The sequence below is a fragment of the Ambystoma mexicanum genome, chromosome 1p (genome assembly GCF_040938575.1).
Source record: "Ambystoma mexicanum isolate Mex_15411 chromosome 1p, UKY_AmexF1_1, whole genome shotgun sequence".
NCBI classification, from domain to species: Eukaryota; Metazoa; Chordata; class Amphibia; order Caudata; family Ambystomatidae; genus Ambystoma; species Ambystoma mexicanum.
In genome coordinates, this window is record NC_090921.1 from 1,414,669,107 (window position 1) to 1,414,690,264 (window position 21,158).

Below are 21,158 nucleotides of genomic sequence, written 5' to 3' on the forward strand. Positions count from 1 at the left end.
TGGGCAAAACACGACGTTAGTCACTTCACTTTTTATACAACACAGTAATATGCAGTACCTGCATGTGCGAGACAAAAAGAGAGCATACATGTGTTTATATGTGTGTGCAGCATTCAAGTTAGACAATGTCCTTTATTTGGTGATGGCATGGACGGGGCTGGGCGGGGCAGAGGTTTGTTTGCTTTGAGATCTCGTGACCATGGGGTGGGCAATGGGCAATTGTCCAAAGTCTATGGCTGTGTCTGTGGATGGGGAGGGGTCAGGGGCAGTGTCGCAATTGTCCTTTGTTGCTGTTGGTCTGTCTTTGTCTGTCGTTGGTATTGCTGATGCTGTTGTTGTGGTGGCCCTGTCTTCAACGTGAGGGTGGATTTGGCCTTTTTAGGGCTTGACGTGGTGGAGGTGGTTCCAGGCTCTCTTGTCAGCTAGTTTAATGGCTCTGGGAGCCACTGCTTCCACCAAGTGTTCCACTTTCTGTTGAAATTGCGGAGGAGAACTTGGTCTCCTTCCGCAATAGTCCATTGTTTTTGCTGCTCTTGTTCCTCGTTTGTTTCTTCTGGTTGGGTGATCTTCAACCAGCCCCGCTTGCGCTCAAGCAGTTGAGAGATAAAGGCAACACTAGCAATCAAGGAAGATACGTATTTGTACATTTCATCACCAAAAACATTTGCAGAGCTGTCATAGTCGGTGAAGGCCCTTGACGCTGGTGTTAAGTGAAGGCACATCTGACATCCAGTCACCACCTCGTGGGGAGTGAGGTGGTGATCAGATCCTGGCCTATTTCTCAGCTGAAACAGAGCCAAGAGGATGCAGTACAACCAGCTTTTCTTAGTTGTCTGCTGTATTTTGGCAATCTCTTCTTTTAGCAGGCCATTCAGGCGTTCACAGAAACCGTTAGCCTGCGGATGGTATGCGCACGCAACCTTATGTTTTATACCAAGCATTGCAGTTATGTGCTCGAACATCTCATTAGCAAAGTGTGGGCCATTGTCTGACCGCAGCAGTTCGCTCACTCCCCACCTTGGGAAAACCTCCTTCACCAAGAACCTAGCTGCTCTGAATGCATCCACATGAGAGCAGGGTCCGCCTCAATCCACTTTGAAAATGGGCACACCATTTCAATCATATATCTTTGTCCTTGACATACGTTGATCATGTCAACGTAGTCAATGTGTAAGTGCAGGAAGGGTCCTTCTGGCCGGGCTATAGTACCTTTTATGACTTGCAGCGTGTGACCAGCTGTAAACTGTTGGCATGTTAGGCAATTGCTGATAAATCTTGCAACATGTGAATTTAGCTCGGGACAGAACTAGGCCTCCTTTATTCATGCTGCAATCACTTCCTTCCTTGTGTGTGCTGGATGGTGTAGCTGAGCTAGGGCTGGTTTCAATAGTGCTGGAAGCATCACTACCTTTCCTGTATTACTCTGATGCCACAATCCATCAGTGGGAGACATTGTGCATCCCCTTTTCACCCATAGCTCCTTTTCTGCCATAGGTGCTGCTGCCTGTAATTCCAGTTTCTGCATTTCAGGGATGTGTGTGTACCCATCCTTCATCAACATTTGTCTCGCTCCCACCCTCCCCCATCTTTTCCTTTTTCTGGGGGGGGTCCAAATTTATCCAAAATACGCAGCATGCTTAGCATGTGCGTCTGCTGTTTTGTTACCTTTTGCGATGGGGTCATCCCCGTTGGTGTGGACCTGACACTTTCCCAGGGCTATCTCTTTTGGATCATCAATTAGTTCAATTAGTTCTGCAAGTAGTAGGGCATGTTGTACTGGTGTACAATCTGCTCTTCTTAACCCTCTCCTTTGCCATTTTATTAATCCTGAGTGCACTGTTGACGTGACGTATGCACTGTCGGAATATATTGTGACTCTTTTATCAAAGCTCTCTTTTAATGCCAAAATCAGGGCCACTAGCCCTGCGGCTTGGACCGAGTAATGCTGTGGTAGTTGAACACACTTTACTGGCACATACATCCAGTCTTCTGTCAACTTAACCACTGCTGCTCCTGTACTTCTAACACCATTGCTTTGGTCGATCGTTGATGACCCATCAATGTACATTATTTCTCCCCCTGCTAGCGCATTTTCCTCAACTCTTCTTGTGCTGGAGTAAAGTTCAATGGCTTGTGTGCACTCATGGGCTTAGTCAACATCCTCAACTACCTCAGCTATGAATCTTGCTGGGTTTACATTGCTACACCTTACAATCATCAACTCTAGCCTGGAGAGAATAATTTCATGACCTGATGCTCTCTGGGTGGTCAGTGTGGATTTAGGCTTGTTCAAGATGGCAAAGAGGGCATGTTCCAAGAATAGTGTGGTAGGGCACCCCATTGTTATCGATGAGGATTTTTCCACCGCAAAAGCTGCGGCGGCCAGGCTTTGTTCGCAAGGGAAGTGACCTAACATTACAGGGTCCAAGTGTCCACTGTAGAAAGCCACAGGCGTGTGTCCCATGCTTGTTTTCTGTGTCAGCACTGCCTTCATTACTGCTGAGTCGCAATGTGAAAAAATGAAGAATTGGTGTTTATAGTTTGGAGTGGTTAGCACAGGTGCTGTAGATATGGTGTGTTTCAATTCATCAAATGCCTCTTTCATTTCTCTTGTCCACCCCAACTTTTTGTCCCTTTTTTGTGCTTCTCTGAGGGCTTCGAGCAGGGGTCCTGTGTATGAACTGTAGTCAAAAACCCATGCCCTGCAGTAGTTGCATAGGTCCAGAAATTGCTGTAGTTCTCTCCCTGTTTGTGGTTGTGGTGTGTTGGTTATGGCTTGCGCTCTTTGTGGTGCAATTTCCTTCCATGCTGAGAGATAAATTGGCCAATGTAGAGTACCTGTTCCTGACAGTATTCTAACTTTACTTTGTCCACCTTGTACCCCTTCTCAGCTAACACTGTGAGCATCTTTACTGAGTCCTTTCTACATCTTTCTTCAGTGGTGCTGCAAATGACGATGTCATCAACATATTGCAGCACCATGCTCTCCATCTCAATGTTCCCCAAATCCATCTGTATTACTCTGTTGAAGATGGATGGTGACTCAGAGTACCCTTGAGGCAACCTTGTATGTTTCCATTTTGTGTTCCTGTATGTGAAGCTTGTCAAGTCTTGTGAATCTGGGTGCAGAGGTATCGAGTAAAATGCATTTTTGAGGTCAATCACGGTAAACCGTGATGCCTCTGCTGGTATTCCACATAGCATGTTGGCTGGGTTTGCTGCTATAGGGTACTCTGCCTCTAGAATATAATTCAAGGACCTAAGGTCCTGGATGAAATGCCAAGACCCTCCTTTCGCTTTGCTCACTGGGTACACAGCCGTGTTGCATGGTGATTCTGATGGTACTAATGTGCCATTGTTTATCAGGGCTGTTATTGTTTCATATATGCCCTCATCTGCCTCTTTTGATAGTGGGTACTGTTTCACCCTGGGTAATATTGCTCCATTTTTCAGTTTTATTTTCACTCCTCCAATGCTCTTTATGCAGCCAAAGTCATATGGATTGGTGGTCCACAGGGATGCTGGTACTGCTGCCAAGTCTTCCTCATAAAATGGTACTGGTGTAGAAGCAGGTGCCTCTAGTGCCATTGCCATGTTTAGTGCCACTTGCTTGTATGTCACTCTCAACCAGATGTCAACACTCATCATAAACACCATCTCTCCTTCTCCTTTATTGTCTGAGAAGAGCTCCTCAAAAGATACCTGTGTGAGCCTGCACCCCTCAGCCAGTGCTATTACTGCTCTCAAGGCCCTTCCCTCCTTGTCTTGGGCATGTGCTGCGATGTAATCTGCAGTTGCCATGATGCTCTCGATGCTCACTGAAATTATCTTCCCCTCTGGGTCACTTGCTGGGGTCTCTGGTCTGAACAAGTATGCTGCTGGCCTTCTCCAAATCTTGCCCTCAATTCCAGGCATCCATGCAAATGCCATGTCTGTTCCATATTGGAACATCTCTCCATCTACAGGCTCAGCCCGAGCTACTGTTTGGCCACAGTAAGCTTGCAGTATTTGTCGTGCTGTGAGCATGTTTATTCCTGGTGTGGAACAAATGATGCCGTTCTCCGTGAAGGAGATTGTCATATTTAATTTGCGCATTATGTCCCTCCCAAGTATGTTTACTGGTGACTGCTTCGAGTACAGAAGTGGAAGAGAGATGTCATGATCTCCTATAGATAAGGAGATGTTATCAGTAAAGGGAACCAACCCTCGAGCCCCAGAGAATCCTTGAGTGTACATGGCTTCGCCTGACAATTTAAACTTCCCTTCCCTTATGCAAGACCTAGTGGCCTCGGTGTCAACTAAAAAGGAAAAACTCTTGTCACCTATCGCCACCCCTATGCGTGGTTCCTCTGCAGTGTTAGGTGTTACCGATAGGATGGGACACATCAAAGACATCTGTGGGCTGTCCTTTTGTGGGTATAGTGACTGACCACTCCCTTTGTAAGGACTGTGGCCCAATATCGTCACCTTCCCCAGCTGTGTATGCTGTAGTTGTTCATTAGTTGTTGATACTGCATTGTCTTGTACTTGTGTGGGCTGTTGTACCGGTTGCACTTGATGGTGTAGTGTTGATATCGTCTGTTGCTGTTGTGGTGTATTTGTTTGTACCTGTTGCTGTGGTGGTTTGTATGTTTGTACCTGTTGCTGTGGAGGTGTGTATGTTTGTATCTGTTGTTGTGGTGGTGTGTGTTGTAGTGGCGCTTGTTGTTGTGGTAGGCATTGTTGTATACCCTGTTGTTGTTGAACCTGTTGTTCTCCAGTGTGGTCTTGTTCCCCCCAGGCTGGTTGGGTAGGCCTCATCCTGCACGTGCATGACATGTGCCCTACCATCCCACAGATCCAACATATTGGTTTTTCACTGGCCTCCCATGGGAAACCCCCCGCGTTGTCTTGGTATCCTTGCTGTCCGTTTTGGTAGTAGTCCCTGAACCCTCCTTGTTGTGCCTGTTGGCCATAGCCCCTCCCTCTCATCATACCACCCCTCCCCCTGTAGTTGTTAGAGTATCCATTTCCCATGTGCATGTATCCTCCTCCTGTGTATGCTGTGTATGGTGGGGGCGGGGACATATGCTGTGTTATTACTTGTGCTGGCTGTTGTAGTTGTGCTACCTGTTGTTGTGTTGTGTCTTGTGCACCCCTGACCTGTGTGGGGGCGGTTTTTGTTATTAGTGCTCCTTCCATGGCATATTTGGATAACTTCTTTTGTACCAGTTTTGCCTCTTCGGCCTTCCTATCTTCCTCCTTTTGTTTCATCTTTTCCTGCCATATCCTGCAGTGGTGTACTATAGTCAGTTGTATTTCCGGCCAGGCTTTAACTTCCATACCCACTATTTTCTTCAGCTGCCTTTGTACTTGCTCCGGGGGCCCTTGTATTAGTATATGGTAGAAAATTGCTAGTGTTTTATCCCACGGTTCCCGCGTTTCCAAGCACCACTTCTCCTGAATCTCCTGGATGTAATCAACAGGATCCTCTTTCTCACGCATCTTGCTCCTATGTCTGACGTGTCTGGGTACTGAACCCTTAAAGCCTGCCACAGCACATGTCTGCAATTTGCAAATAGCGCTCCATCATGTGACGTGTCTGTTACTGTGACCCCTGGGAAGCCCGCCCTTTTACAGACGTCATCTGCAGCATCCCCCAGTATTGATAGTAAGAGCCCCTTCACGTCCCCCACTGCTAGTATTTGTCCCGCTGTGTGTTTTTCCATCTCATATATCCACTTCACTGCTCCTCCACTTAGCGATGGGAGTCTGCATTTAATAGTCTCTTTATCGGCATGCTTCCAGGGGACATATTGTGGTCTGGCCCCCTCCCCTTTCCAGAAGTGGCATTAGATTGTTCCCCCTCATTTCTCCCCATGCCCGTGGGGTAATGTTGGTGTATTCATCCTCCTCCTCTGTGTCAGGTAATTCTTCAATCATATCAATAGTACAGTAGTCTGTTTTTCCATCCCCTCCATCCTTCCACCCTCTCCTGTTACCCTCTTCTCTTACCATGGGCGTGCTCGCCTGTTCTTCCTGCCTCCGTCCTGGCAGGTCTCTAAGTCTGTCGACATATGGGGTGTGTGCAGGTGTGGGTGTCAGTGGGCGTGGTGCTAGAGGTCGTGTTGTTAGAGTGCGTGGTGTTTGTACCGGTATCGGTGGTACTAGTTGTGACGCTCTACTTGCTACCTCCTTTACCTTCTCCTTACTTTTCGTATCTTCCTCCCTTCTTTCACACAACAATGGTGACTCGTGGTTTATACGTGTGATGTTCAGTTTCTCTAAACTTTCCCCATTGCCATCTCCTCCGCTTTTCCCTAAACATTGTTCCTCCTCGCTACAAAATCCATCAGGAAAAGATAATCCCCGGTTTGTGCGTTTTCCATCCACTGTCACCATTTTTAAACTACTAAGTCTGTTTCCTTGTTCTCTTCTCCTTTAACAGCTGTCCCTTGTGTTGACGTTGTGGCCACCTCCAAATCCTGGCGTGTGTTGGTTCTTACCCTGTGCTCCATCTGTCTATCTCCATTCTCCTCATCCTTTTTCCCTATTATTTCACCACCTATTTCTTCTCTTTTCCTTTTTATTTCTTCCAACACATCCGCACTTACCTTCGCTAATATCCTCTCTTTCTCTTCCCTCCTTTCGCATTTTGCCCATTCCCTTTTTAATATGCTCTCTATTACTTTACCTTCTTCATATTTCCTGGCGCTTTCAGATAGTATTTTCTTTTTCCACAGTTCCATTTCCCTTTCTTTCTCTTCTTCCCTCCTTTTCATGTCTCGTTGCTCCGCATGTGACACCCTTTCTGCTATTGCCTTCATCCAATCTGCTTCATTCTTCCTTTCTTCCATTTGTTCCTTCATCCTCTCCTGCTCGTCCCTATTCTCCTTTCTCTCCTTCTTCCTTCCTCATGTTTCGTGCTCGAACTGTCTAATCAGTGCACCTTGTGCATCTCTTAATTCAGCCAACCTCTCCTCCAACATTTTTTCCTCTGCCTGTGTCAGTTGACATTCTCTTGTCTTACTCACCTCTGGCCCTGTCTGTGTGTCACCCATTTCATCCTTTGCCACCTTTCTCACTATGTCCTCTGCTTCCCCTGTAAGTGTCCCTCAGAGTTTCAGGAGCACCTGTGCTGCTACCCATTCGTCTGGTCCTATGGTTGCGATGTGTTCCCCACTTTCTTTCACCCTCTTCGTTCCTGCCTGTGTGTAATTTAAGTTTGTCGTGCTGGTCACCTCCTCCCCCCTCTGGTAGCTATGCGTAGGGGCATATGGTGGAGGGCTGTATGCGGGGTTGGAGTACCCCTTGGCGGCCGTCAGTTGTTGTCTGTAGGCTTCTCTTAATTCCGTTACTTGGTAGAACCCCCCTTCTTCCTTCTTCACTACCTTTGCCAGAGGCATATCATCTGTCCCTTCCTTCTTCACCTTCTCTTCTGATACCTTACCCGATCCTTCCTTCTCCTTCTTTCTCTCGTCTGTGCATAGTGCGTTGCTGCTTGCCGTGCCCATGCTCCCTTAGTTGTCTTTCTCTTCCTTCACTCCCTTCATTTCCTCCCTCAACATTCCCATTGCCCTTGGCCTAGCTCCTTGGAACATCTTCCATAAGTTGAACACTTCTATATGGTGAGCTAATTGCTTTCTCTTGTACGTGTTGTGTATATATGTCAATAGCGAGTTTTGCGTGTATGAGTCAAAACTACCGTTAGGCGGCCATGGTGTCAGTATTTTGTTGTCTGTTCCTTGTGTCCAGTCGATACTGTACTTTATAATGTTCTCCTTGTATGGTGATAGTGATGTACAAATGTGTTGGAGGGGTGTAGTTAGAGCGTTTCCCCTCATCCCATACCCCGACCCCTAATATGTGGCCATGTTCCAGCTTTGTTTCCACAATAACAACCTTCTTTACCTGGCCCCGTAAAACTGGGGACTTCCGACCGTCCGCTGAAAGGTAATACAATTGCAAAATACACAGTTCTCTTTCTTCCTTTATTGTTTGTTCCCCTTGATGTTACCAGTATGGCCCCCTACGGCCGTGGCACATGGAGCCCCCTGCGGCTGCGTGCCCTGTGTGGCGTGCTTTTACAGCCGCCCCACCTTTCCTTCTTCTTCAAACCTCTCCCTCCCCTTTTCCAACCCCCTTGCTGAGCTTGACCGGCGTTCTCCATGCGCGGCCCTCTCACCTCTTCTATCCCGCCCTTCCCTTGTCCTATCCCCCGGCCACTCCTAGATCAACCTGAGATGGTCGCGGTGTCCCATACAAGCCCTACGGGTGATGTCACCAACTTCAGCAGACTAATACCGGTAAGAGAATTTTCATGAGATCAGAACACGTGCAATATGCTTAACCCCCTCTTATCTTTAACCCCACAGCTGTCTTCCCACAATACCAACAGTGGAGAATAAAACAATCAATTAACTCATTACAATCGGACTGCGCACACTGCGTCGCCTCGCGTGCGATACGCCCCTTCTCCAGAGGAACTTAACCAGCCAATTGTCTTCCACACTTGGGACCAAAATTAGCTACCTCCTCCGGGAAAACATCATCTACCTAACGAGCTTCAACACTCAATTGGTAGGGATCCTCATCTATTCATTGATCAAAAACGTCAATTCATAGGAAAGCCACACACCCCCTTTACAGGTGCCTGCGACCTGGACAAATCAGTGCCTTTGAACAATCACACGTGGTACCTTTTGGCTCCACCCACCTTGATCTGTGACGCTGTAGAAGACGGCCCTCGTGCCTGTCCCACTACCGCTCAATCGTCTGTCAACACTTATTAATCAAATCTTTTGCAACACACTGTAAAACACCTCCCGCCACCCTTACTACAATTACTCCCCCCACCCGCACAACATTACATTGCTTGTTGGGTGTGCCATACTCACCAAGTCCTCTTGAAGCGGGGCCACTCGACTGTGTGCACCCCTCCAAAGAGGCTCGCCACCTCCCCTCGTCTGGACCACATCTGGACACTCACCAACCGCGGGTGGGATACTTCTCAATCGGCTCCAGAGGGCCAATATCCAGATTGTGCTGTCCAGTCTTCTCACAGTTCTGCGATGGTCCTGTAGTCCTCAAAAGGGGGCAATGGCAGAGGGGGCCGCTCTGCCGGGTCACCTCGCTGCAAGGGGCCTTGGACTTGTGCTACCAGGCCAACGGACATCAAACGATCGCAGCAGTGCCTCCAACTTGTCGGGGTGATTCTCCCGGGGCCGGCAGAGCCGTCCGCGGACCTCCGGGCTGGGGAGGCCCCAACTCCTCCCGTGTCCCCAAAAGGAGTATGAGACACACACAAGAAGCAAGGTGAGTACTGCTGTTTATTATAATAACGGCAGGGATGGGTCTCGGCTCGTATGCATCCGATGAGACTCTCGTTGTTAGTGGGGCTTACAGGCCCTTTTTACAGCAGTATGACGCGCTACTCGCATCACCTGGGAAAAATCATCACAAAACCTATCGCCACTCTGGATTGGGTCCCTGAGTGAAAGGGTTAGTATATGTCCCCTATGGGAAGAAATGTTAGTGGATAAGGACGGGACAGGTGGTACACTTGGCCTGTCCCTAACAGCTGTTACTTTAGAATTGTTACAGGGGGACCCTTGGTGATTGGCTAAGAGTACTGGCATCACTAATAAGCCCCCCTGTATTCTAATTGGTTCTCCCCCGAACCCCCAAGCCTGCGACCATCGTCGTTCCCAGCTCGCGGTGTACCTATCATTAGCAAGAATGTGCAACTATGTGTTTGTGCGGACAACGGACAGGTCTGCTCATGGGCTTGTGAGTGGGTCTTTCCCATTGCTGTAGGTGTCCATCTTGCCGCTTCGTTGTTGCAACCTGTGTCCCAAACGTGGGACCCTGGCGATTGTCTGTCTTGTGAGCTTGGCACCTTGTCAGTTCGGCCTGGTCACGTGTGGAGAGACCGTAGCTGGAGCAGAATTATGAGCATTCGTTTTTGTATTTCGCCTCTGAGGGCTTGGCACTTACAGGTGTAACCTTGGCGCTGGGCTCGCGGCATGTGAGTTGCAACATTGTGGCCTTGGCTGTGAGCTCTCGTTGGAGGCTCGTTCTGCATGGTCAGCACTTGTACTCTTGTCGCTGAGAGGATTTTCATGGCGAGGCTCCTGTCTGGGACTCTTGCTTGCGGCCTACTCGGGCCTAGTTCATGGGTGGCGCTACTTAATCCATAGTATGGAGGTCGCAGGGCGACAGAGTGTCACAAGCAGCACTAGATATACATGGTGATGTCGTCATAGGGATGGGTGGCGAGGAAAAGCGTCAGCAAGCATGTACACAAGCTCTTCATGCGTCTTGCGTTTCTGCAGAGCTGTAGAAAGCCTATGTAAAAAAAACAACGATGCACGTCAGTGGGTGTGTCAGTCCCCTACGTCATAGCACTGAGTATGTTCTTCGTGTAGGTTGGTGTGTGAGTGACCAGTGTGCATGGTGGCACGTGTGTTCTTGTCTGTTGGCTATGTCGTCATGGCATCTCTAATGATGTGAATACTTATGGCTGTTGTTCTAGTCGAGCTGGTCCATGTTGCAGGCATCGGCTTGAGCCTGTCGTGCTGGTGGACACACTCCTCTTATGTTTAGGTTTCTGAACCAGGGTATTTTGTCATCTGGTAGGTAAATAAACTCCTCTTGTGGGGTGTGTCTGGGTCGTGATCCCCTAGGCCATGGTCTGGATGAGATTGGAGGAAGGGTGTTATCCCATTCTCCTACTTCAGGAGTCTTACATTTTCAACATTAACATGGCAGCTACTTTATTAGTACTCGGCGAGGGTCAATCAGAATGTAACAAACAATCTGATTGGCCCTTGCCGGGGCTTTACCCGATCGGGAATCCCTTGCCGGGATTCCTTTCCTTTGTTCCTGGCGGGGAGCATGGTAGCCCCTCAGCCAATGAGGAGGCTTGAAACGGGGCAATCCCCGCTCCGAGCCACCACACGGCTGGAGGCTGCCATCCTCCCCCGCCGAGGATTCAAGTAAGTGTTTTCTTTCTTCCTTCCCCCTCCCCTGAAAACAGTCCTCTCCGTGCTCCACCAAACCCACTTACCTTCCTTTTTCTCCTTTTTGGAGAGCAAACGCACTGGGAACCCTTCTGTCACCAGCGCGTCTGCTACCGATGGCTGCCATGGAATGGGAAAACAGACGCCGTTTTAATTTCCCTGATGGCCATCTTTTTAAACTTTTATTTTTTTCTGATCCGAAACGCCGTGTTTTTGAGCAGAAGAAGAATGCTATTAGTAACCCGGTCTTGCGGGCCGGGGTACTAATAGCAATTAGCCCTTCGCCGCGGGGGCATTACCGAGTCAGGTAATGCCCAAGGGCCTTCGTTAAGGCCCTCGCTTCGCTCGGGTCTATATCTATGGCCCCCGGGGTGTTACCTGACTCTGTAATGCCCCTGCGGCTCAGGCTTTTTGAGCAAAAATATTCTCACCATCTACTTAACTAGAACATAAGCAAAAGGGCCAATATAACGTGATATTGTTTATTTCCTTTGTAATGCTATTTTTTGTCGCTAGCAACATCATTTAGTTGAAGGGTTTGTACCATTTGAGAAATGAAACATATATTTAGTGTGCTGCCCTGAAAGCCATGCTTTGCGAAATACTTGCATGTGCCAAGCACATTTTGGATCAATAGATGGTATCCTGTTGCAGTGAAAATGGCCACCATGCGGCGAAATGTCCCTAAAAATGCACCCTCCAGACAATCCAACACCTTCCACAAATATTCTAGGATTGGAGATAATAATATGAATTTTACCCCTCCTTGAATATTTCGGGAAACAATTGTAAAGGTCAGGGGGGAAAAAAGTTGCCTAACCGGTGACTTTTTTACAGCGACATATCACATGGAATCCACACCGCCATGTTTCCAAATGTCCGGACTGACATTCCTTTTCCAAGTGGACTTAGCGACAGCCGGAACTTCTTACCAACGTGGATCAAAATCCAATGTCCATAGGCTACCATTACTTCAAAGGCTCACAAAAAGCGTCTTGGATGCGGTTTCTTTCTCCTGTTAAAATAGAATCAGAACGGCACGCACTGTCCATTTGCCAAATCACGACCAGACCATTGTGCTGCAGCCAGCACCTCAGCAAATATATTTTCAGCAGCAGAGCCTTTCATATGCATAATGGAACATTTCCAACTGAAATCATTGATTAGATAAAGTCAGTAACACAAAGCACCCTTTAAAGGATGTGTTTGTCTACGTGATGACTGGTAGCTTGACATGCTAAATATTAGTTACCTTGTATGTCTCTAGTCAAATGTTCGCAACATAACCAGCAGCTGGAGGTTTCTGACAGAGAATCTCCCTATCTGAGTGTCTGACACAACTTGCTTTATTGCATGTCAGAAATCACAGTGGAGATAAATAGATGTTTCAGGTTTGCATCATCATGCATTCTGGGACTTATAGTTTATCATTCAGGGTCTGAAAATAAAGCTATATTGATATTCTTTGGGTTTAACATAGTGAAATATGGATTTACACTTTGTCACGTGGCATTACTATCGAATGTGTGTATTTTGTAACTCCAATACGTACATTTTTGCACCAGGAAAAGCTTGGAAGGTATGCACTCAAATGGTCACAGTGTGTAAAAAGCCCTGCTTCACGGTTCAGCCAAAGTGCCTGATCCTGGTCAATTACTTTAATCTCACTCTGATTTAGCTGCAAACATTGGTGTCCTTATAGGTGATTAAGTCCACACCATTGGCAAAAAAGGCACGCTTGCAATGGCACAGATTTAATGAATAGAAACAAAATTGTATACACTTGTGCTCCTCTGTTGGTGGCCCCCAAAGCCGTCAGGGAGCAGTTATAATTTTGATGTGTGCAGATCTGAAGATGGGACTCTGTGGAATACATGTTTTAGATATTTTATGAGCTGTTGCTTCTTTGTCTATGGGTCTATCAGAGTTGTGCTTTTGATGTGTGGGGAGTTGTGTTGGTGTAATTGTGGTGGGTTAGTTTGGTGTTTAGGGAAATGTAGTACAGACACCTGGCATCAGATGGTATATGTTCCATTGTGAAGCCTGTGTTTTTTTCGGTGGGCAAGTTGTGTGTCCTAATGTAATGTCAATTACAAATTACAGTGGGAGGTAGAGTGATTGTGAAGCTGCGGTTGTTATTGTTACCATACTTTCTCCAATCAATGGTGGATACACCATGCAACACTGGGAATGTGAGGCTCTCAAAGTGCTCTTTAAGCAACAGCACACCTAAAATGGAAGTGTTGTGTGCCTGTTATTGCCAGTGACTCAAGAGAGAGAAAAGGACCAGATGAGTGAAGGACCGTAGGGGGCAGCTTGCAACGGAGCCCAGGATCAGAGGAGAGTGAGTCACCAGAACAGCCAAGGAACAGTGGGACAACGATCAGACGGGCAAATGACCAAAGAGCATTGCTTTTACCATAGTTTTACTTCAGTCCCATTTTAGTTTGGCTTTTAGGTGGTGCCTATTAACTGAATGTATCATATTGGAGTAAAGGTAGGAAGGAGATGACTCACACTTTTCACCCGTTCTGTGCTGCATGGAAGGGCCGCCGTATTGTGGCGACAGCCATCTTTTCCCCCAATATGGCCACCGCTACTGCAGGTTTCTGTTTTAGTGTCGGTCCAGCTTTCTGGGCGTTCCTGGCACTTCATCACTTAAGCATGACTGACTGAGACTCAGTGCCTCTCAACGCTTGGTAGCTAAGTTTGCTTGCTCTGTGCTAAGTGCTTCCCTTTGCTACTTCCGTATCCTCCGTTCCTCTCTCTGTTCCAATTTCCTCCTAGCCGCGCTGCTGCCTTCCTGTCCATGCTGCCTTCCTGATTGCTTGCTGCTCTCCTGGACACTCTGCCCCTCTCCTGGCCGTGCTGTTTCTTTCCTGGCCGCGCTGGCCCCCTGAATGCGCTACCTCCTTACTGTGCATCATTCTGCTTCCTTCTCAAGTCCTCTGTTTTTCACTCTGCAGTGCATTTGATCCCTGGGACTCTAACATATCTCCAGCATGACTCATATATGTTCCTTGGTCTTCATCCCAGGGCATACAACCTACTGGTCAGCAACATTAAGACTGAGTTTCCTGGATTCCACACAGGTTTTTCCCCTTGTGGGTTTTTCTCCTGTTACTGGGCAGTCTCCCCAGTGTTAGCCTGTCTGGTCGTTTAGAACCAGAAGGGTGGCGTGGGGGGAGGCTCGCCCCTTTCTGCACGAGACACAGACCTCTAAAAAAAAGGACACGTCGCCATCCAAAAAGAAGACACCCAAGAAATCGCAGGTGAGCAAATGGTCAGCACTTGCTAGTTCTGACAGTTTGAGACGCTAACGTACTACCATGCCACAAGGGATGGAGCCTTCTCTCCAGGATCTGTTGCGCGGTATGCAGGAGCTGTCCATAGAGATACAGAACCTAGAAGGCATAGTTGAGAAATATGATGGAGCACCAAAGACACTACGTGCATTCTTGTATTCATGTATGGTGCACTTCACCTTTAAACCCTATTTCATTTCGACCCACAGGACTGAACTGGACCTTGACGTCCTCAGTCTCACTGAGACATGGTTCACAGCCAGCTCTGTCACGAGCTTTGACACACTCCTACCTGAAGGTTACAAGATCCTCTCTGTGCCCAGGCCCAACCGTGCAGGGGGGGGGGTGTTGCCCTTATCTTCCCTGAGTGGATTCCTGCCACTGTCACTCCTACGCAGACCTACTCCTCTTTTGAATGTCTTGTCTGCCAACTCTCTCTCTCTCCTAGCCATTCCCTTACCGTGGCTACTATCTATCGGCCACCTGGTCAAATTTCCTCCTTCCTCTCTGAGTGGGCTGACCTCTCCTCCTCACTCCTGTCCTCTACCACTCAACTCCTCTTTCTTGGTGACTTCAACATCCACCTAGATGCCTCCTGTCCCCCCACTGGACTCTTTCGTGACCTCTGCGACTCTCTCTCACTCTCTATTCTCCCGTCTGTGCCTACTCATTCTGCAGGGCACACTCTTGATGCTCTGATCTCTTCTGACCTTCCCCTCTCTGTCCCTCTCTCCACTCCTCTCTCCTGGAGTGATCACTTTCTCCTATCATCCCACCTCACCCTCCCTACCGCACAGGCAAAGCCACCCTCATCATTGCCACCCACCTTCTCGGTCATCCGACCCATGAAGCCCCCCCCCTTCCCCTTCGGCTGACTCCCACCCTGACACAGCGCTCTCCTTGCTCCACTCTGCTATATCTGATACTCTTGATATCCTTGCCCCTGTCATGAAAATCCGCCTGAAGCCCAAAGCCAAATGTAACTCCTGGTATGATTCGGATCTCGTCACCCTAAAACGCAAGTGCAGGGTGGCAGAGAGGAAATGGCGTGCTTCATGTTCATCCTCTGACAAACTGGCCTGCCGCCTGCTCCAAAGGCAATACCGTCTCTCTGTTCTCACCAAGAAGAGAGCCCTTATCCAAGCCCGCATCTCTGCGGCATCTAACAACTCGGCTGAACTCTTTAAACTCTGCAAGGAGCTTGCCAACCCTGTTGCAGTCTCTACCTCTCCTGTCCCATCCAAGGCCCTCTGCACTGCACCTGCCTCCCACTCCATCTCTAAAACTCAGGGAATCCTGTCCTCACTCTCCTCCTATCACCTCCCCCCCTCTCTTCCCTGCTCTTCCTCTGGCCCTTCTGCAGCCACCCCTCCTCCCTCCTTCTCTGCCTTTCCCCTTTTTTCTGCTGACAAGGTTTCCAGACAAGTCCGATCTATGAAAGTCTCGTCTAAACAGATTCACCCCTGTTCCTCCAAAACTATCAAGGACCACATCGACTCCCTGGCTCTTGCCCTGGCTGACTTTTGCAACCACTCCTTCGCCTCTGGAGTCTTCCCATCCCCCCTCAAGCACTCCCTTGTGCACCCTCGCCTTAAGAAACCCTCTGCCGACCCCTCCTGTCCGGCTAACTATCGCCCAATCTCCATCACTCCCTTCTTGGGCAAGCTCCTGGAGAAACTGGCCATCTCCCAGCTTAACCTCCATGCTGAAGCTGTTGATAGTCTCCATGACCATAAATCTGGCTTCAGAGCGGCCAGAAGCACGGAAACTGCTCTCCTGAACATCCGTGAGGACCTGCTCTTGAACCTCGACTCCAACACTCCGTGTGTTCTCATTCTGCTCGATCTCTCTTCTGCCTTTGACACTGTCAACCATGCCATCCTGCTCCACCGTCTCCGTGATAACCTGGGTATCACTGGTCAGGCTCTGGCGTGGCTGACCTCTTTCCTTTCCAATCGACCCTCCCAGGTCCAACTTGGGTCCTTCCTCCCTGACATCTTTTTCTCCACCTGTGGCGTTCCCCAGGGATCTAATCTCTCTCCCTGGCTGTTCAACCAGTATCTGGCACTCCTTGCCCACCGCATCGCCGCCCTCTGCCCCAACTTTCAGTGCTATGCGGACGATACCCAGCTCATTTTCAGGCTACCCTCGGCCTCCTCCTCTCCCTCCCTCATCTCCGACTGTCTGTCTGCTATCCAGGAAAGGTGTGCTGCCAATGACCTCTGTCTTAATGCTAGTAAGACTGAGATCCTACTCATCGGCACACCCACTCCCTCCTTCCCTGCAGCTCTCTGGCCTGCCTCTCTTGGCCCTCTTCCTGCTCCTACCTGCAAGGCAAAATACCTCGGGGTCATCTTCGACTCCACACTCTCCTTCTCTCCTCATATATCTGACGTCTCTAAGAAGTCACATTACCAGCTGCACCGCCTCAGAGGTATTCTTCCCTTCCTCTCCTTCCCCCAGAAGCTCACTGTCTCGCGAGCCCTGGTTCTCTCGAAGCTGGGCTACTGTAACAGCCTCTATCTTAATCTGCCTGCCTCCACTCTCCGCCCTCTGCAACTCATCCAGAACAGAACTGCGAGACTTGTCCTTGGCCTCAAGCCCAGGGACCGTATCTCTCCAGGACTGAAATCTCTACACTGGCTCCCAGTGGCTGCGAGGATTAAGTTCAAAACCCTCTGCATTGTCCACAAGGCCTTCTGGGGCCTGGGGCCTAAATACCTTCAACTCTCTCTTCCTAAATATCTTCCTTCCCGAGCCCTACGCTCATCCGTCTCCAACTCCCTCAGGGTCAGCCGCTTCTTGAAGCAACGAGCTGGGGGTAGATCTCTCTCCGCGGCAGGGGCCTCCCTCTGGAACAGCCTTCCTGCCTCCCTGAAACTTGAGGAGAACCATCTGCAGTTCCGGAAGCACCTCAAAACCTTCCTCTTCACTTCTGCTTTCCCTCTCCCAATCCCCTGCTAAATTCTTCACCAAAACTGCACTGATTCTGCAACTGGGCCACTCTCACCGACCTCGGTCCTGGGCCCAGTCACTCTTCACTTGCACTGCCTCCCTGGCAACCCCTGCACTGCGGGACTGTCTCTGTATCACTACAGCCCCCCCAGCACTTGTCTGCACTTACCTTGCACTTGCCACCAGCTGGCCCTATTTATTTATTATTTTATTTCTATTCTACTTATTTGTACTGCACTCCCTCCCCTTGCACTTTTTCCCTTCCCCCTACCCCTGCACTTGCGCGGTCTGAATGACACCTGGCCTAGTAGGATCGTTGTCTGTCTTCCCCTTGTTCCCCCCTCCCTGCCTCGTCGCACCTTGAAACACTTGTGTATAGGCGCGTTACAAATGCCATATCATATCATATCATATCAGGGCCAAGGTTGGATTTATCGTGCCGCGCCTAGTTGGCAATGTTCTCACCTGGGCCACTCCTTGGTGCTTTGTGGGACTCCTTGTTGGACCACTAATATGGATTTCTCATGGCCTTTAAGGCCATGTTTGATGGACCTGATCTAGTGTTTTCCGCCCAGGAAAGACTGCTTGAGTTCCAGCAAGGCAACCAAGACATGCTCATGTACATCACCTGGTTTAAACAGTTGGCCAAAGAGGCGAACTGGTCACCCGAGGTATTTTTTACCTTGTTCTGTAAGGGACTAAACGAGGAGGTTAAAGGTGAACTTGCCTGAGTTGCTCATCCTGGATCCTTCCAGGCACTCCTGGATTTATCCTTGCAGATCGGTTTTCACCTTCAGGAGAGGAAGGTGGAAAAGAGGAAGTTTCATGGCAATCCACCACAGAAACCTCAGCCCTTATACCCAAGTCTGAGGTATGCATCTCAGCAGTCACAAACGGATTCTGAACCCATGCAGATGGGAGCTTGCGTGGTCCCCTGACACCCTAAGAAACGACGCGCCAGATCAAAAATGGATTGTGTCTCTATTGTGCGTCTGCTAAACACATAGTTAGGAACTGCCCAATTGCTCCACCAAGGCGTTCGGGAAATGCCAACTGCCGATCCTAAATGGAGCCCAGCTTCGGGAGGTCGACAACTGCTCCTTATTTTCTGATTCACTGGGTCCATCCCACCAATCTGCCCTGGTACTCCTGCAAGTGACTCTGTCCTCATCCTCGGGTGTTCATCACCCTGCATTGGCCTTGGTCGATTGCGGCACGGTGAGGGTCTTCCGGGATGATGAATGGGCCCAACAACACCAGATAACCAGGGAAACCAAGGATCAGATACAAGCCTTAGAAGGCATAGGTGGACAACCGCTTTTCTCTGGATCCATCAACCAACAAACCATTGGTTTGTCTTTGTCCATCAATAACCACCAAGAAATTCTCAGTTTTGACATCATAAAGGTGGCTCTTTACCCTGTGGTGCTTGGCATGCCCTGGCTACACCGCCACAATCCTTACATAAATTGGACAGCAGGATCATTATTCTTGGGCTCAGAGTACTCTCTCTCACATTGTTCAACTGGGAATACACCACATGAAGAGACCACAGACACAACCTCGTACAAGGAACAACGTATCACCATGTCCAACATCAATCAGATTGCAAAGGTTTACCACCCGTTTGCTGATGTCTTCTCAAGCACCATAGTGCAGGCTTTACCTCACCTACCTGAGGATTGTGCCATTGACACTGCTGAAGATGCCATCATACCATTCAGAAGAATGTTTGTTTTGTCTGACCCAGAGAAAAAGGCTCTCTGGATGTATTTGGGCACCAACCTAGAAAAAGGCACCATTCGTCCTTCCAAATCCCCGCCAGGGGCTTCGTTGTTTTTTGTGCCTAAGAAAGACACCCAGGAACTCCACCCATGTCTGGACTATCGAGGCCTGAACCAACTAACACAAAAAGACTGCTACTCTTTACCTCTCATTGGCGACATCCTGGAAGCACTCCAGGGGACTGTCTTTTTTACCAAACTGGTCCTGAGAGGGGCTTACCATCTTGTACGCATCCGGGCTGGTGATGAATGGAAGACTGCCTTCCGAGCCCCTTCAGCCATTATGAGTATTTGGTCATGCCCTTTGGTCTGGCCAATGCCCCTGCTGTATTTCAGTGGTTTATGGATCGCGTCTTCTTGGACATGTTACCTCTTTTTGTTATTGTTTATTTGGACGACATACTTGCCTTCGCTAAAGACACAGGTCCTTCAAAGGCTTTGTGATAACCACCTACTAGTCAAGCCAGAAAAATTCCAATTTCATGTGACCACGGTTAAATACCTCAGATTTATACTCAGCCCTCAAGGAATAGCCATGGACCCATCAAAGGTCACTGGCATTGCCTCTTGGCCTGCACCCTCTACTGTAAAACAGTTACAGTCCTTCCTGAGTTTGGTGAACTTTTACAGAAAGTTAATTCCCACCTTTTCATCCATAGGTCAGCCTATAATCCCACTGCTCAAGATAGATATGCCTTTCCTTTTGCCTCCTTCACAGGATGCCGCCTCTAGAACACTCAAAGAAAGGTTCACGGAAGGACCCATGTTGTGCCAACCTGACGTATCCAAGCCCTTCCTGGTTGAGACAGACACCTCGGAATATGCCATCGGAGCGGTCTTGAAACAGCCACAAGAGGACTCCCTCGAACATCCCATAGCGTACCTTTCTCAGACGTTAACTACCAGCGAACTTCATTATTCGGTCCTGAAGAAGGAGTTACTGGCCATTCGTCAGGCTTTCACGGAATGGTGTCACCACTTACTTGGCACCGCTTATCCTGTGCAGGTACGAATGGATCACTGTAGTCTACAATTACTTCAGTCCTTGGAATGTAGGAATAGTAGCCAGGCATGCTGGGCATTCTTGTTTTCGCACAATACCAATTCCAGATTACATATATATCGGGCTCCTCCAACACCCTTGCCAATGCCCTCTACAGACGTCCAGATACCCTTTGAGACTAATCTGTTCCCCTGTCCAGGATGTTCCCAAAGTCAGTTTTCATTGCTAATGCCGAGGAATGTCTGGACAGCATACGAACAGAAACACAAGCCTCTGAATTACGGAGAAATCTCTCCAGCACCAATCCCTGGAGCCTGACAACCAAAGGCGGCTGTTTGTTCAAAGAATACAGCCTTGTTTGTTCCATCCCGAGCACTGAAAGAGAAACGTTTGCTATTTTATCACGATTTCACCTTTACCGTCCATCGAGGCATCCAGGTCACCCTGCAAGCCATTCAAAAGGCATTTCTGGTGGCCGAAGATGTACCAGGACTTCCGTGCATACATACAGTCATGTTCTATATATACCCAGAACAAGTTTGACACCAGGCAACCAGCTGGGTTTTTGCTCCAGTCAGACCTTCCATCCCGTCCATGGCAGTACATAGCCATTGACTTTATTGTGGATCTCCGACCATCGAGAAGGCACACTACGATTCTGGTGACGATAGACTTGTTCTCGCACATGGCCCATTTCATCCCACTTGCCAAAATACCTGCTGCCAGTGAGTTGGCAAACATCTTCATCTCTGAGGTTTTCAAACTCCATAGGCTGCCTTCCAAGATTATTTCCGAACGAGGACCACAGTTCACTTCCTGGTTTTGGAAACACGTATGTCATCTGCTAGGAATCAAATGGGCCTTGTCATCCGGCTATCACCCACAGGCCAATGGGATAACTGAAAGGGTAAACCAAACCCTGGAACAATACCTCTGTTGTTTTTCTTCACAAGTACAAGACGATTGGTCTATTCTGCTTCCCATGGCGGAGTTCGTGTACAACAATTCTTATCACTCTTCCTTGAAGACCAGTCCCTTCTTTTGCAACCTGGGGTTTCATCCATCAGTTCTGCCTACACTTCTACCTCACCCCACTTCTGAGCCTTTGGTT